The sequence below is a fragment of the Salvelinus alpinus genome, chromosome 19 (genome assembly GCF_045679555.1).
Source record: "Salvelinus alpinus chromosome 19, SLU_Salpinus.1, whole genome shotgun sequence".
Classification (NCBI taxonomy): domain Eukaryota; kingdom Metazoa; phylum Chordata; class Actinopteri; order Salmoniformes; family Salmonidae; genus Salvelinus; species Salvelinus alpinus.
Window position 1 is genome coordinate 34,093,615 of NC_092104.1, and position 13,382 is coordinate 34,106,996.

At 42.5% G+C, this 13,382-nt stretch overlaps 1 protein-coding gene across 4 annotated transcripts in view; it reads left to right on the plus strand.

Annotated features, from left to right (window-relative positions):
• Positions 1-4,507: 4,507 nt before the first annotated feature.
• LOC139545404 (vinexin-like) overlaps positions 4,508-13,382 on the plus strand; it is a 39,450-nt gene continuing 30,575 nt past the window's right edge. For 3 of the 4 annotated variants that reach the window (XM_071353131.1, XM_071353133.1, XM_071353134.1), the window contains exon 1: positions 8,954-9,065. The gene's annotated coding sequence lies outside the window, so the exon portion shown is untranslated. Of the gene's footprint in view, positions 4,591-8,953; positions 9,066-13,382 lie in introns of those variants that run through there. The other variant, XM_071353132.1, reaches the window with a different exon arrangement.

Genomic DNA, 13,382 nt, shown 5'->3' on the forward strand with positions numbered 1-13,382 from the left:
TTCTATGATGACATTTCTCTAAAACAGGCTATAGGCTACATGCGCACCACCAAGTCAGAACAGTGGAAAAGAGACCAATTTATTAGGGTGAGGCACATTGGCTACTAACAGCTTACTACACAACATACAATCAGTATTACTTTCTTAACTACAGTATACATATCACCCTGGCATATTACGTCATTTTTGGACTCACTTGGTTGTACTGTGCTCAATTGAACAGGAAGGTGGTGGTCCTTTGTGGGCAAATTTTGTCATTCAACTTTTTTAGATATATATTTTAGCTGAACAGGTGGGGCTCAAAACAGCTGGGGCTCTGTGTGAATTGTTTGCTTTTGATTGTTAGTTAGTGTATATCAATTCCCCATTACATATATCACCAGTAGTAAATATACAGTTAATTCCTATCATTTCGACTCTACAATGTTTGTTACATTGGTTACGGTCATTCATTTTAATGCATTTAATATTATTATTCCAGTCTTCCTGTTATCATTGTCGGACTGGACACATTGTTTGCAGAGTGCACAATGTATGCTACACTTGTGAGAAATAACTTTTGTTTTTTAAAATCCCATTTACAAGTTCTGTCAATTTAGTCATTGTATTTTGTTTGGAGCGCTCCTGTCAATGTTGAGTAAGGACGCACATGCATTGAAGTAGGCCTATATATACTTGGCCTGTGCGCAAATGTAGGCATATAAATGTGCCCATTTAGGGATCAGATAGTATTTCTGATTGGCAAAATGTGAAGACTGTGCAAGGGACTGTCACTAGCGACTGTATGTTGCCATGCAGGTAATCACCCACATCTACCCAGTAACTCTGTGTTATCAGATGTCTTTGTAAAGAAATGTTATAATCAGAATTACAAACTGGGTGGGTCGAGCCCTGAAGGCTGACTATTACAAAACATGTATTTTTACTGAGGCACCTCGGGGGTTTATGGTATATGGCCAATACACCATGGCTAAGGGCTGTGTCCAAATTACTAAAAAGCGATAACTGGATTTTTTTCATAAGGATCTACACAATCTACTCCACATTTTCAAAGTGAAAGGAAACTATAGATTTTTTTAATTAATAAAAAAGATAAAATGAAGATGTATTGATGTTTTCACACCCCAGAGCTAATACTTGGTGGAAGCATCTTTGGCAGCCATTACAACTGTGAATAATTCTGAATACAATTCTACCAACCTTGCCCAACTCAGTTGAAGGCATTCAGTTGTACAACTGACTAGGTATCCCCCTTTCCCTTTCATAGGGCAACATATCTCCATTGTTTTTTGTCAAAATTGCTCAAGCTCAGTAAATTTGGTTGGGAATCATTGATGAACAACAATATTCAAACTCTGTTTCTCTGATTTTCAAGCAGATTTAAGTCAGGACTGATTCTGGGCCCTTCAGGAACACTGAAGCATTCAAATCTATGTAATTGTCCTTCTGAAAAATATAACTCGATCCCAGTCTTAGATTTTTAGAAGACTACTGTAAGGACAGACGCTGGGAGATGAGAAGCAAGTACAGGGAGTGAACATTTAATAAATAACGGACATGAAACAGAACACGGACAGCGTCTGGACAGGGGAAACAAAACGACATTAATACTGACACAGGGATGAAACTGAGGAATAGACAGATATAGGGGAGGCAATCAAAAACGTGAAGGAGTCCAGGTGAGTCCAATGAAGCGCTGATGCGCGTAACGATGGTGACAGGTGTGCATAATGATGGGCAGCCTGGCGCCCTCGAGCACCAGAGAGGGGGAGCGGGAGCAGGCGTGACAACTACAGAGGGTTTTTCTCAAACTTTTTACTTGGGCTTTGCTCATTTCATTTTGATAAGAACTCCCTAGTCCCTGCCGGTTACAAGCATAACCATAATATGATGCTGCCAGTGCCACCACAATACTTGAAAATACAGAGGCTCAACAACATTGTATTCACTCCACATTACTGGCCTGTATGCCAAAGTTAAAAGGAGGAAGCCTGTGTTTAAAAAAAATCCACTCCAAATCATTCATTATATTTGCAACAAGGCCATTAACTAATACTGCAAGACAAATATTCTTACTTTTTGGCCAAAATGAAAAACTACCGGTTTGGGTCAAATCTAATACAACACAACACATATTGAAACCCTCTGTGTTTTCATGTATTATGGTGGCAGCATAATTTCTCTTCTAAAATAGGTTTTGAAAGAGATATTTTCAATTATGGGATAATAATAATCAAAGCAGATAATGTCCATGGACATTTTTCTCTTTTGTAGGGTATGGGGGTCCCCTCAAAGGCATTTTGAAACGGGCCCCAAAATCGCTAACCCCAACCCTAATCTCCATGTCAACACCCTGGCTCAACCTTAACCTTAACCATAACCCTAAACCCTAACCTGTAATTCCTACTTTAGGCAACATGTTGGAAATTATGTTGGGTTATTACTTAATCTGACCACTATGTGGCAGTGTTACACTGTTAATGAAGAGCTAGGCTACACCTTCTAAATTCAAGAGGCAGATCACAGGCCACAAGTTTAACACGACCAGTTGTGTGACTTGAGCCACATTGAAACCAATGCCATAACCCACTAAATATCAATCTCTTATACAGCTTTCTTCTTCATTTATGGTTGGTGTGACTCAGCTGATGGTAAGGTGACATGATGCTGGAAGCCTGGAACAGTTGGTTTTCTTTCATGAGGAGATAATGTGGAGGGAGGGGAACAGAGGGGGTTGTTGATCTCACAGCACAGCCAGGCTGTTAAATATTTATCTTGGATGGCAGAGCAGAGCTGGGTTGCAGTCAGGACAGAGAGAGATAGAGAGAGCCAGAGAGAGGAGGAATCCACTAGTCTACCATGGGCCTGAAGAATATCTGAGGACTGAGTCAGACGCTGGGAAAGACAGAGGGGCCAGCCAGCCTCTCTACCACAGGTTGTCAGGAATAACAACAAAACTAAGGAACTCTGTGAACCGAAACAGGAGGAATAACTTTGTACCTGTACTGTAAGTACACTTTCTGGACCAGATTATCTCTACTTCTGCACAGGTTGTTTATGTTGAGAAACAGGTTGTTTATACTGCTGTCATAACAGCTGTCATTACAACAGATTAAAGGTCATTTCTCCAACCACTACCACATTCCATGAGTTTCTTGTTCTTCAGCATGTTTGATATTCTAAAGTAGAAAGCAGTTACCAATGTGTCCACTTTACACTGCTGTCCTGCTACATACTACAGTACTTTCCTCTGCAACACACTAATTCCCAAACTGGGTGGGCAAGAGAGGCCTGCCTTTGCAGCATGGGGATGGCTGCTTTTGGAGCAGACCATGGAAACACTGATTCCTCTCCTCCAGCTTTGGGCATGTGTATATAATGTAAATGTGTGACTAAGTGTGTTAGTGTGAGCCCAGGTCTGTATTTTGAATTTGTGTATTCGTGCAGAGATAGCAACCCTAGCCGTGTATGCATTGCTTTGTGTCAACTTATATTATGACTCAAGGTTTAGTTTAGCAAATCTGCATCTTGTTCTCTCACACCAACCTTTTTTCAGAGCATTTCTTATTATTCTGTGCGTAAATCCGAGACACTCCATTTAGTATGATATGTTACGTTTCGTACGGTATGTATTCATTTGTGGATGTTCATCACCCATTTCGTATGATATGTTAAAAATTACAATTCGTATTGTATGCTACAAATTCACAAAACGTATGATATTTTACGAATTCTAGCTAGGTGGCTAACGTTAGCTAGGCTAGGGGTTAGGGTTAAGGTTGAGGTTAAGTTAGGAGTTAGGGCAAGGGTTAGCTAAAAAGGTTAAGGTTAAGGTTAGGGGAAGGGTTAGCTAAAAGGGTTAAGGTAAGGGTTAGGATTAGGATTAGGGTTAGGGGAAGAGTTGGCTAACATGTTAAGTAGTTGCAAAGTAGCTGATTAGCAAAAATGCTAAAGTAGTCCATGACGAGATTCAAACTCTCAACATTTGGGTTGCTAGACGCTCGCGCTAAAGTCCCACCCATCCACCCCAACCAAGTAACCGTCTGTCTTTTGTAACCACACCAAACGTAACATATCATACTAATGCAAGTCAGATTTACATTTACTATGTAACGTCTAGTCTATGAGACCAGGCTGCTCACACAGGCCTTAGACTGTGAATGGAGCACCATGCTATTACTGGATCTATCTCAAACAAAAGTATGTTTATTTAGATGGCTATGGAAATGGCCTCCTCGGTTCCTGCTCATGAAACACAAAAGGTCGGTGCCACTGAGGCTGTGCCTGCATGGGAATTTCTATTATTTCCAGCTGCAGATGGAAACTATTACAAAGTCGCTGTATAGTGGAGTGGAGTGGGGGGGGGGGGGGGGGGGGTGCATGCTCAAACATACACCCACACACACATACATACACACATACAGTCACTCACTGACACACAAAAAAACATTCAAACTCAAGCTCGCAGAAGATAAAAGACACCCTGTTGGCTGGAGAGAGTGAGAAAGAGCAGCAGTGGTTCTCTCCCTCCCTCCTTCTTTTTCTTTCTCAAGAACCAAGAACACCTCTCTACTCAGCCTGCACTGCTCTGTAAGTACAACTCTCTCTCTGTCTGTCTCTGCTGCTCCACACTAAGACTAAAAAACAGTTCATATTGTGAGACTCCCGCTCTCTCTCTTTTGCTCTATCACTTAGAGCACTAAAGAGATCAGGAGCGTAATGACAGGATTATACACTTGAACTGTGGGAACTGGAACTCTGTTTATCTTTAGTTCTCCATGTGTGTCAATTACTTTTTGTCTGAATATTGTTAAACAGTAACAGCCGAGTAGTTCTGGTAGAGTTCTAACGTTGTGTTAGGGAGGAGCTATCTTTCACTGTCTATGGTTGAGCAGATAGGAATCAGAACTCCACGGAAAAACAGGTTTCTGCTGTTTCAGTGGCTGTTGTTTTGGGCTAAGAGCTATGCTGAAGGAAACCACTTCAGTACTGCACTTCTGGTTATGCTGTGCATGTTCATGTACACATACTGTATACATTCATTTGTTCATTCGTTCATTCAACATGCCAGTGTTTTATCATGATCATTTTGTTACCATACCGTATGTGAAGGGCTTACTAGTAATTTAACTATCATTTCCACTTCTGTGGTTTTGGTGCTTGTTCTCTGTTTAGCTTGTTAAAAAAAAAATGTACCCCCTTTTTTCTCCACAATTTCGATTTTGTCTCATCACGGCAACTCTCCAACTGGCTTGGGAGAGGCGAAGGTCGAGTCATGAGTCCTCCGAAACATGACCCGCCAAACCGCGCTTCTTAACACCCACCCGCTTAACTCGGAAGCCAGCCGCACCAATGTGTCGGAGGAAACACTGTTCAACTGACAACCGAGGTCAGCCTGCAGGCGCCCGGCTCACCACAAGTAGTCGCTAGAGCACGATGAGCCAAGTAAAGCCCCCCCAGCCAAACCCTCCCTTAACCCGGACAACGCTGGGCCAATTGTGCACCGTCCTATGGGAATCCCGGTCACGGCTGGTTGTGACACAGCCTGGGATCAAACCTGGGTCTGTAATGACGCATCAAGCACTGTGATGCAGTGCCTTAGACCGCTGTGCCACTCAGGAGGCCCTAGCTGGGTTGTTTTTATCCTAGTAGTAGATAACCTTGAGAGCTCCAAATGGATAATGATTATTCAGATTCTTCTTTGGGCAAACCACCACAAGCATATTTTCTTTTGTTCATTCCTCTACTCTGATACTCCGGGTGCATAAGTGCTGTGCATCTTAGTGCTGATAGAGAGAACGATAGAGGTTATAGAGGTTTCTTATCATAGATTAACTCTCAGAAGAGCATTCCCCTAAGGAGAGTCTAAGCAGAGGTATGCATGGGAATGGTTGGCTTCACCATCAGTCAGCATTATGGCTCATAGGGTTGGGAGATGGACCAACCGCTGTCACCAAAGGTTTGTGTACAAGCAAAACAAACCAACAACCCCCATGATGCTGTTGTGTCCTTCTGAAAAGCATTATAAGAACACTGTCACATTGTACACTGGTATTCTCTTTCCATGACATAGACTAACCTGGTGAATCCAGATTAAAGCTATGATCTCTTATTGATGTCACCTGTTAAATCCACTTCAATCAGTATAGATGAAGTGGATAAGATAAGAAGGCTTTTAAGCCTTGAGACAATTAAGACATGGATTGTGTATGTGTGCCATTCAGAGGGTGAATGGGCAAGACAAAATATTTAAGTGCCTTTGAACGGAGTATGACTGTGTCAAGAACTGCAACGCTGCTGGGTTTTCATCTTCAAGTTTCCCGTGTGTATCAAGAATGGTCCACCACCCAAACAACATCCAGCCAACTTGTATAGGAGACAGTGATGATCATTTAGGCTGTATGGGAGACTGTGGTGATCATTTAGGTTGTATGGGAGACAGTGATGATAATTTTGCTTTATGGGAGGCAGTGGTGATCATTTAGGCTGTATGGGAGACAGTGGTGATCATTTTGCTATATGCGAGACAGTGGTGATAATTTAGGTTGTATGGGAGACAGTGATGATCATTTAGGCTGTATGGGAGACAGTGGTGATCATTTAGGCTGTATGGGAGACAGTGGTGATCATTTAGGCTGTATGGGAGACAGTGGTGATCATTTAGGCTGTATGGGAGACAGTGGTGATCATTTAGGCAAAGGTTAAACGTCTTTACAAACGTCTTTACAAACGTTAAACGTCTTTCAGTGTTCAGCAATACTTAGTAATAGTATTATACTACTAGGTATTAAATCTTAAAGGCTTGATGGAAACCAAATAGTTCCTTTTATGGGAGGTTTTGATTGTTTAATTCCAAATGCATGATTCATTTTGCTATATATTCAGATACTGAAGTCTAGTGCTTTACTAGGAAATGTTTTTCCTAAGCAGTAGTAAAAGTATGCAGCCTATAGCCATCATCAAGTGAGGTAGTTCACTGGTATGTGACAGAGATTTATGTCATGATGTATTTACTCACTTGGCTTGGCATTTGGGATTTTAATGACCCACACGATTGTTTCATAGAAACATCCTGGAACATCCAGGAAAATACCACTGAGTTTGGACAGGGTTTGATAGAAACATACTGGAACATAGTGACATACCACTGAGACAGGACAGGATTGAATGTGTTTTGCTGCAGTTGAAAGTTGCTAGGTGGGATTTACCAGTCTGGTACAGAGCTTGAGAGTTGCTAGGATTGTTATTAGGATCCCATCACTGTTACAAAAACCATGCTATGAACTCAGTGGGATAGTGAAACAAGCTACAGTTCCCATCTCTCCAAATATAGTATTTGTCATTGGAGGGAGGTACAGGCAAGATGGCAGTGAGAGAGAAAGATATGCATGTGTATAGGGGAGAGAGAAGGAGAGAAGAGTTAGGGGGGGGTGTTTGTGAGAGAGGTGCTGGGTCCTCGGCCAAAGCAGCGATCATCTCTTGCACCTCATTGAGCCACAGAGTGACAGGGTGCAGGATTGGGTCACAGCGGGGGACTGTGCCTGCCTGACTTCCCTAACTGGGACCTATAGCCTACTCCACTACAGGCCAAACTATCCAGAACCATTTCTTCTCCTAGGGCTGAAAAACTCTGCTTTCCTTTAGCAAAAACAACCTCCAGAGAAGGGGTGCAGACTCAGTAAGTGGATACTGCCTGGTATTTGCCTGAGATTCACTGTCCCAAGCCAAACCGCTGAGTTATTAAAAAAGAGTTGACTTTTTCAATTCCAACCTGGAACTGGCCAAGGAGAGGGGCTTACACGCACGCACGCATACGCACACACACACACACACGCACACGCACACGCACACGCACACACACGCACACGCATACAGCTTATCAAATAATTTCTAGTTTATAGCTGGTCTGTCTGGAAAGTGCAATAAAGGTGAGTGGACTACCACCTGCAACGTGGAACGTGTAAAGGTTAACTCAGTACCTGAGAAACATGTGACAGACACATTTATGTCAGCATACAAAACTTCAGGGTTTAATCCAGTTTCTCTCCATTGGCAAACACTGCAGACAAACTGGAGAACCCAGTTCTAATTTTCCATGTATGGTAGAGAGAACAACTAAGGAATATGAGAGTGTGCTTCTCTCTTCACTTTAACACAGTATAGTGCCATGTACTGTAATATCTCATGCACTTGATGTATGGCCTGTGTTCCCCAAGGGATAAATATTATGAAAGGCAAATTAGATATTTGAAAACAGAATCTCTGGATTGCTATCAGTGGCTGAAGCATATTAAAATGTATTCACCTACCCTCACATATAGTTCCTCTTTAGTCATCGTACTAACGTGCTGTAGTTGGATATCAGTGATGTGTGGAAGGGCAGGGGATATGAGAGAGACCAGCTCTGTCTATCTGTCTAGGGTCTAGTGGTGGCTCCAGTGTCAGTAGGATACATGGGGTGGACCCTCCAAAAGACTAATGATGCCAGAGGATCATCAGAGAACCCTCCTGGACTGAGATAGCTCCTTCTCTCCCCTCCCCTCCTCTCTACTCCCATCCCTTTGACTGGACAGAGACCTGGCCTGTATGTGCCCCCAGAACAGACACAAACAAACAGCAGCACAAAAGAGAGGTAGTCATGGGAGAGAAATCGACAGAGAGAGGGGTGTGTGATAGTGTGGGGTGTTGGGGAGGTGGAGGTGATCAACTATTTGCATTCCCCTTTGGTTAACCCTGCGCTGTGAAATATCACCTTATCACAACAATGGGCCCTCTTCATTGAAGGAGCCCCACACTGACAAGCCAAGAGGAGGGTGCCTATTGAACACGGCCCAGGGGTTGCCATGGCTATGCCTGTCAACCGGGAAGTCCTTCACAGGCGGAGCAAGTCCAGAGAGAGAGAGAGAGAGAGACAGGGAGGGAGGGAGGGCGGGCGGGCGGGCGAGCGAGCGGGAAAGAGAGAGTGCGAGTAGAGAGTGACTGCCCACAACATATTGGGCTTACATGCACCACGGAGCAGACAGGACTTTGAGAGGTGTATTGTTCCCTGGGATTCTGCATCAGAGGTGAGTAGCCTACATTTTTCCTATGATGAGGCAGTACTGTAGGATGACATAGCATTAGATACACTTGTCCGATATAGCCAGACAGATATTTTGCACTAACTATGTAACTATGTAATCACGTGGTTGTGCTAGGCTGTGCTTTGCTCTGTTTTTATTGAAGAGTTGATTAACCTGCCCGTCGGCCTGTCTGCTCCTTGCTTACTTGCTTCACAGGATTAGTGAGGCAGACTTTCCCAGGAATTTGTCAGTGTTTTTTTTTAGAGACTCAGTAAACTGAGAGGATGGCCATACAGCGAGACCCAGTACAATATAAATATACTTACGTTAAGGCTGTCTCATTCTGACAAAATAGGTTGTTTTATTCTGCTACCCTCCGTGATGACGTCAATGCTGTGATTTAGGAACTGTCCTAGAGTAGCAGTCTGAGTTGTGGCATGTGGATGATTGAGTGGAGGAGAGGAGAGGGCAGCTCTGAGGCACCCCCTGTCACATTACAGAAACACAGAGGGTGGGCATGAGAGGAGGGGACTGTGTTATTATGGTCGTTACTCACTGCTCTGCCCACGGGTTTGGAAATACTATACTGTAATCATGGGGGCTTTCTTATTAACTCTGTATAGAGGTGTGATTCCCATGATGTGACACATGTGGAAATAAACATCCCTGTCAGGGACACTTCCCTGGGACACTGCCCCTAACACAGGGCCCACTGGCTCCAGACTTGTTCACCCTTTACCTTGGGGGTTATTGTGGATGTCAGGAGGATTTCTCCACCCTGCACTGATCCTCTTTGAGCTCTTCTGAGATCTCTCTTGCTCCATCACCACAGCCTATACTCACTCAAAAAAAAAAATAATTATTACAAATTAATTACAAAACTAATTACATAATTACAAAAATAAACGAGTGTAAAGGCTGAACTACCTTGCATAGCACTGCATGAGCCCTAATGTGAGTACAGTAACCTCTGTGAAAACTCCAAACACTCTCTGGTTCAGCCGTCATATTATTAGCGGCCCCCTCAAAGTGAGGCTATGGTATGTCTGATAAAGAGCATCTAATCCAGCAGGGAACATGTAGTATCTCCATTGACAAGTAACACTGAAGCCATGTTTCCCCCAAGCAGCAGGCTTCACCATACAAGGAGGCTGAATAGTTTCCTTCTGATAAATGTGTGTATCGCTCAATAAACGCATGTCATAAACAGGCCGGGTCCAGGTCCTTGTATGGTCTACGGCTGTGTGTTCACATGGGCCAAGTTGCAGTCTGGAGACAAGGCAGGAGTGTGTGATTAACCTTGTAGGATACTTTAGAGAACATCTTTATAATAACAACCTGATGATGAGTCACCCTTCAGGTCTTTGAAAAGGATTTGCGATGATCTTACATCCTGTTCAAGCAAAAAGATATTGACAGTCTTTTCAGGTTTATTCATACGAAACTTATCCCCTGGAATTTACTACATTGTGTGAGATTATTTGATAAGGCATTACCTGACTCCTACTCATCCGGAGAGTAGTTGTGCGAGACCAGACATGGCTCACTGGGCACAGACGTCAGTTTTGATTTACATTTGATTGAGTTTTCAACTAACTGGAATTCATTGTGAAATCAACATCATTGGATTTAGGTTAAAAGTTGGGTGAAAAAAAGACAAAATGCCCTTACCATGATGACTTGTTGAAAACAATCAGTTTTCCACGTGGATTCAATGTCATCACATAGAGTTTTGGGGTTGAAATGACATGGAAACATAGTTGATTCAATCAGTTTTTGCCCAAACGTTAAAAGAAAAAAATATATATATATTTCCATTAAAGGATACATGCAGATGAAGGGATGTTTATGCTGTCTGATATTAAAGAAAACCAAGATGTTTTCAGGACCTGTGTTGCACTACACTACAGGAACACACAAACAAACAAAATTACCACCTTAAGCAGACATGTCTGTGTTTTGGTCTGTCCTTATTAGTCTAACTCTGAGCAGGAATTAGATCCGTTGTCATGGCTGGGAACAACATTATGGAGTCAATGATTAACATGCTCCTCCTGCTAAACACAGCCCCACACACAGAGGCCAATGGAGGTGGTCAGTCATAGACATACAATGAATAGAGAGGATGTCACTAGTTTGATTAGTTGTGTGCACTTTTTTAGGTGTCAAATCGAGTTATCCATAAACTGACTTTGCACACCAATTTCACTATACTCAAGCTATGATACTAGTGATGGGGGAAAAATCGATACAGTTACATATTGCGATGTTATAAAAATGTTTTGCTAGATAGTGTTAAATCGGGCTAGTTAGATGTACCTACACCAAACTCCTGTATTTTCTTATAGCTTGTTCTCTATCTTCTTTTAAAAAGTGAGCCAACATGTTTTCAGCACTTTTATTTCCATGACTGATCAAAACTCATTTCTCTCATACTCTCTCTTTTCTCTCATACTCTCTCTTTTCTCTCATACTCTCTCTTTTCTCTCATACTCTCTCTTTTCTCTCATACTCTCTCTTTTCTCTCATACTCTCTCTTTTCTCTCATACTCTCTCTTTTCTCTCATACTCTCTCTTTTCTCTCATACTCTCTCTTTTCTCTCATGCACTCTCTTTTCTCTCATGCACTCTCTTCGGAACATCAAATTGCAGTATCGAATCGCAATACATATAGAATCGTGAGAATTGCACTACATATCGTATCAGTACCTAAGTATTGTGATAATATTGTATTGTGAGGTCCCTGGCAATTCCCAGCCCTATATGATACTACCATGAACTGCACTTTTTGGTTTATGTCAAATAACATGAAAAATGTCTAAATTGTGTGAATCAATGCATCAATTCAATTGTTGAGTTTCGTCCATTCTCTTTCAAGCTGAAAAATGCTTCCATGATGTTTGGCATGAAGACAAGTTTTTCTATTGTTATTCCAACTGACTGTAGACTCTCCCTCTACCCTGCTGGGGCCCTGGCAGGCTGCCTGTTGTGGTGATACAGTTGGTAGCAGAAGTTCAGGGGTCGCCACCGCGACAACCAGAACAACAACTCATGAGGTGTATTTTATCGCTGTCCTGACAACCATACTCCCTGGGAGAACAATGCACTGGATGAGGAGTTGGTGGACGTGATGTGGAAGAGGTCAGAGCTGGGCCGAGTCACAGGAAAACTCCCACTGAGCACAGATGTCATTTCAACGTCTAGTTTTGATTTACATTTGGTTGAGTTGTCAACTAACATGAATTCAATGTGAAATCAACAATACATTTCACCATGGATGTAGGTTCAATTTTGGGTGAAAAAAAGATAACATTGCCTTTTTATTTAACTAGGCAAGTCAGTTAAGAATAAATTCTTATTTACGATGACGCCCTACTTGTAAAGCCCCCGCAGCCAAACCCTCACCTAACTCGGACAACTGTGCACCGCCCTATGGGACTCCCGATCACGGCCAGTTATGATACAGCCTGGAATCGAACCCGGGTCTGTAGTGACGCCTCTAGCACTGCGATGCAGTGCCTTAGACCACTGCACCACTCAAGAGCTTGCACCACCTTTACGCTGATGACTTTTTCCAAATCCAATCAGTTTTTCACATTGATTCAATGTCATCATATTGAATGTTTTTGTTGAAATTATGTGGAAACAGAGTTGATTCAACCAGTTTTTGCCCAGTGGCCTCCTACAGCAGAGAAGAGGAGGAGAGGATCAAAGGAGAAATCTGGGTGACAGAGAAACAGAGTGCCAACTTATTTTTCATGAGATCATCCTATTGCAACACTTGACCATAAAAAAAATACTGGTGCTTAGATAAATCCTGTTGTGAAACACCTTCTAGTAATAAAAGTTATTTATGGGATTGAAGATTAAAGCAAATATATGAAAAATGTCCCCGTACGTTATCGGCTATGATGAAAGCTAATATAGTCCAGTGATGTACTGTGAGGTCGTTGGCTGTGTAGGCACTATCAGGTTTTTCCAAACTCGGTCCTCGGGACCCCATGGGGTGCATGTTTTGGTTTTTGCCCTAGCACTACACAGCTGATTCAAATAATCAACTAATCATCAAGCTTTGATCATTTGAATCAGCCGTGTAGTACTAGGGCAAAAATCAAAATATGCACCCCTTGGGGTCCCGAGGACAGAGTTTGGGAAACGCTGCACTAGCTATTATCGAAGACAGATTTACTCACAGATAAACCTTGATGAACCATACGACAGATCGCTCCAACAACCAGAGTGACATAGGCTATTAACTGAGATTGACAAACTATTTTCACCAAATGTAAATACCAATGTAGCAAAGATACTGTACACAAG